The following is a 4,777-nucleotide window of genomic DNA, read 5'->3' on the forward strand; positions in this document are numbered from 1 at the left end:
CCCCCCCCCCCCATAGAGGCAGTTGCCTGTAGCCAAGGAGGAAACAGAGGATTTATGGGTGGCCAGTTTATGCCTCGACGCAGAGGTCCAGGGTTCGAATCCGACCTGTGACGATTTCCTGTAAGTCTTCCCACTCTCTCTCCTCTTTCTCAACTAACTGTCCTGTCAAAAATTAAAGGCGGAAAAGCTTTTTTTTTTTAAACCTCTTTAGAAGAGGTCGGTACCTTTTACATTATCTTCAGTTTCTACGCGCGGAGTCACCAGACGCCACAATCTTCTGGACACAGCCATACTGAGAGATACAGATTGAGTTTTGTGTTCTCCAATCTGTCCGTTCATACCAGGTGTGGAGCATTGGCATATGGCTGCACGCTGCAGCGATCATTACACCGTCTCCTCTATTTCTTGCGTGAGACGCTTACGTTATAAAATTTCAAAATAAAAGTCAGGTTAATGTGATTTTGGCTGTCTTGCGTTCTCACAGCAAAACATGATCAGGCACATGGAGAGAGACCAATAGACGCACACGCATAGAAATAAGAGTCCGGTGTGAATGGCCGGGCGCGGGATCAGGCACGTATCCATGCTACGCAACACTCAAGCGCCCGGTGTGTTCCAGCTGGAACACACCAGCTGGTCGGCTTTCCAGTACATCCCAAAGGTTTTGGTGGGTGAGTTCTGTGCAGGCCGGTCAACTTCTTCATCATAAAACCATTCTATTATGGAGCTGGCTGTTGACACCAAATTGGGAAGAATTCTGTTGTGTATCATTGTATTAACATTTAAAATCATTGGAACAAAGAAGAAACAGAGCCTGACCAATAGTACATTCAAGTATGTAGACCGGAGTGTTTACATACTTTTGTATGTAAAACTGCAAATAATGATTATGCTCATTATTATTATTTTTTATAATTATTATTGATAATATTTAAATTTGGCTACTACCGAGCAGAATGTTAGTCCTGTGTGTGGTGAAGGGTTAACAAAAGCATTTAGACCTTCATGTGTTGAGTGAGTTGTAGTAATGACATTGTAAGAAAAGAAGGAAAATACAAAATAATGCCCACTGTCAAATTGCAAAACAGTTGCTGCTATTATTGCAGGAAAAAAGGAATAATAAAAATATTTTTTTTATATATTTTATCACAAAAGATACACATTAAAGTGATCGTCAGAGATAAATATTTATTGATTTATTTTCTGTTTTAATGTGAATGGAGTTTAATGTATCTAAGAATGGATTCATCCAGCTGTGACAGGACATTTGTTTGTAAATTAAACTCATATTGGAGGTATTGGACGTACTGTATGGCTCAGGTGTTTACCTTTTGTCTCCATACCTGCATGAACTCTCCATCCTGTGGCAGAAAATGCATGTCGGCTAGGTGAAAGTCTGTTTCAGTTTGGAAGTGAGCATTTTGCTGTCATCTGTATTTGTGCTTAATAATGAATAGCAATCCTTCTGTTTGTAGTTGTCCCTGTTTAGTTTCACAGGGAACCATTCAATATATCTACATGATAAATGTTTGGCTTGCATTGCCATCAGATAAAAGCTGAAATCATTTAAATACCTTTCTTTAATTTGTATTGTTGCCTATACACAAACATGCTGAACATGTGTTTTTTTATTGTGAGAGATGGGGATCATGCTTTGAAGTTTTTCTTATTTCCATTTGTAAGGGGGGGTGTGCGTGTTGATTTAATATTTCATATTATCAATGAGTATTGTTTTGAAGGCCTTGCCTGAAATGCTTTTGTAAACTGCTGTTAATGTTTATTGAAAATGGAGCGTTTATAAATATTTCTGTAAAGTCTTCAAATGTATTTTACTGTACATATATGTTGTGGTTTGAATTTTTAAACCAATAAAACTTGTTTTGACAATCCAGGGTGATTTGGTAGTGTTTCCAGCGAGCTGCAACATGTCTCGTGTGTTGCAGGGGATAGAAGAAAAACAAAGGAGCTATTGACAGGAGAAGGTAAAAGGGCTGTGTGCGTGTGTGTGTGCAGTTTCATGCATGTGCATGCATGAAACTGCATGTTCGCCTGGATAACCATATGTGGCCACAGTGGGGGTGCTGTGTTGGGTCACCAGTTTGGAGCAGCAGGTCCATTGGTGCTAAACGGCCTCTAACCAGCATTCAGTGAGTCCAACATCTGCTGCAGCATGTTGTAGTGGTGGAGCAGTGGAGCGTTTGGAAGCCTAGCATTTATAACCGCACAGTAAACTACACTAACCACAAGCCTAACAACGCCTTGTAACAGACAGGACAGCGTGATTTATGGTTCTGCGTTAACTCTGTGCCGTGGCTACATACGTAGGTACACGGACCTTCGCCGTAGCTTGACTTGGACCTCTCAAAAAAAGTCACAGCAACGCATGTTGCTCAGCCGCCGCTTGGTAGCATTGTATTCCCCCCCGAGTCATTTATGGGTTCTCCTCCATTAACAACATGAATCAAGGAGAGGGGTATCTTCTCCTGCTACCGATTTCCCACCGTGGTCAGAAAGCACAGAGGAGACACTTTGTTTCTCTCACTATGACTTGCTCCCAGGCTAATCACCGTCGCTCTACCACACACACACACACACACACACACACACACACACACACACACACACACACACACACACACACACACACACACACACACACACACACACACACGGTTAGCTTAGCATAAAGACTGAAAACAAGGCGGAAACTAGCCTGTCTTTTTCTAATGGCGCATTTAGTATAAACTTCAGGCCATTTACGTAGGTTATGCAAGCTCTGCGCCGAGCCTCTTAAGAAGCATACACAGACGGGAATGCATAACATAATTACTCACAATAAAGGTCCTATGTAATAAAAAAAGGAACAAAGTATAAAATATCTCATTAGCAACCGAATACCTTAATCTTAAAAAACACTGCTGAATACTTAATGTTGAAATATTAGTACCATTTAAATATATATATTAATTTTTTCACCAGCTGAGGTCATGTGGGTGGATTTCCTCTCTTTGAAATTCAGTAGTGTTTACGGATTGAAATATTCAACATCAACATTTGAACAACATAGTCAGGTTGTTTAAAGCCAATTTGTCAGTTCCTGATTTGAAAACGGTATGTCTCACTCTTAAATTTTGGTAAAATAAACTGTTGAATCACATGAATGACAGACTGTAACCTCATAAGACAACCGGATGTTTTGAGTTGACTTGATTTTTATTAAGTCTACATGGTTTAGACGATTTAACTAGTTTTTTTATTATTATCATATAGTACTTCTTATTGAGGGGTTTAATTAATGGCTTCAGGGACTTAAACGATAGCAAGAACAAAAGCTAATTTGGGGATTTTTCAACCTTGACACTATTTTATCCCATGCAGTAGTGCGTTAAGTGACTAATGTGAACAAAAATCTTTGAAATTGGTCCAGTATCAAGCAAAAAGAACTGTAAGTTGCATCTGCAAACCGGACTGCAAGGTAGTGCGGTAGGGCAAATGTGCATCGTCAATTTCCGTCCAGTTAGAGTGCTGTTTTTGCCACTGAGGCCCAGATTGCTATTCTTTTTTTTTGGCATTGATGTGAGAGGACAGCTTAGACATTAATGGGGAAAGGTAAGGGGAATGACATGCAGCAAAGGCCCGCAGGTTGGAATTGAACCTGCGGCCGCTGCAGCAAAGGCTAAGCCTCTGTACATGGGAAACACGCTCTACCAGGTGAGATACCCAGGCGCCAAGTGTCTGACAACATGATGGAAAGGATCCCTAGAGACATGAACCTTTTTTGATAAAGAGTAAAATCCTTTTGTTTAAGCAGAAACTGATCAGAAACCCACCAACGCCAAACTCACCAGACTCCAAATATATGAACAGTACCTTAAGCGTTTATAGAGCCTACATATTTTTCCATGTAAATGGTTGAATTAAGGGTTTATTTCAACCAAAACCAGAGTGGTGATTGTTGGATCATTGGAAAGACACACCAAGATGGCTTCAGTTTCAGTCAACTTTGAATGAAGTATGTTTTCCAATTAAGAAATTACTGTTCATTAAAATGGAGTCTGGTGCGTTTGACGATAACGATTACGGGGCTGTTTCATAAACAAAAATGATCTTACTCTTTAGCAAAAGGATCAACCTCTGAAAAATTGCACAATTGCTCATTAACATTAGCCTACACTGTAGCTTGTTTAACTGCTGAGTCCTGACAGAAGCAATCTCGCTTAATACTGGAACAATGTTAACAATGTTGTTGCCTTCCTTCATTTAGATGTAATAACGGGGTAATAGAGTCCAAGTGAAAAACAATACAAAAAAAAAATTACCCTCTAACGGTAGAACACCAACTATTGCAACTATCATTGTTTTCCATGTACTCATTAAGCAACTCCATTAGGGTTAACTCTATTATTAAGCATGGGGATGTTGTTATTATAGTTGTTATCACCGTATTTATGCTAAAGAATCTAAGATTATGGGGCACCTGGGTACCTCACCTGGTTAAGTGTGTGCCCCATGTACTAAGTCTCAGTCCTTACTGCAGTGGCCGCGGGTTCCATTCTGCCCGTCAATGCATATTCCCCCTAAATCCCCTGTCCTGTCAAATAAATGCCCCAAAATAATCCTAAAAATCTAAAACAAACCAGGCTTAATATAGTGGAGATCTATTCCCCCTTGTTGAGCCTTGTTTGAACAGAACCCAGACAATGCATTGAAAGACGAAGGTGTGTGATCCGGCCTAAAGGAGACCGGTTTTCACTGGTGGCCGGATGCAATCCAAGGT

At 40.3% G+C, this 4,777-nt stretch overlaps 1 long non-coding RNA gene across 1 annotated transcript; it reads left to right on the plus strand.

Moving 5' to 3' along the window:
- Positions 1-1,779: 1,779 nt before the first annotated feature.
- Positions 1,780-4,555, plus strand: LOC117946338. Its single transcript, XR_004657003.1, has 3 exons — positions 1,780-1,793; positions 2,180-2,181; positions 4,458-4,555. It is a non-coding gene; the product is annotated as an uncharacterized LOC117946338 (long non-coding RNA).
- Positions 4,556-4,777: the final 222 nt, after the last annotated feature.

Source organism: Etheostoma cragini, chromosome 6, assembly GCF_013103735.1.
Source record: "Etheostoma cragini isolate CJK2018 chromosome 6, CSU_Ecrag_1.0, whole genome shotgun sequence".
Classification (NCBI taxonomy): domain Eukaryota; kingdom Metazoa; phylum Chordata; class Actinopteri; order Perciformes; family Percidae; genus Etheostoma; species Etheostoma cragini.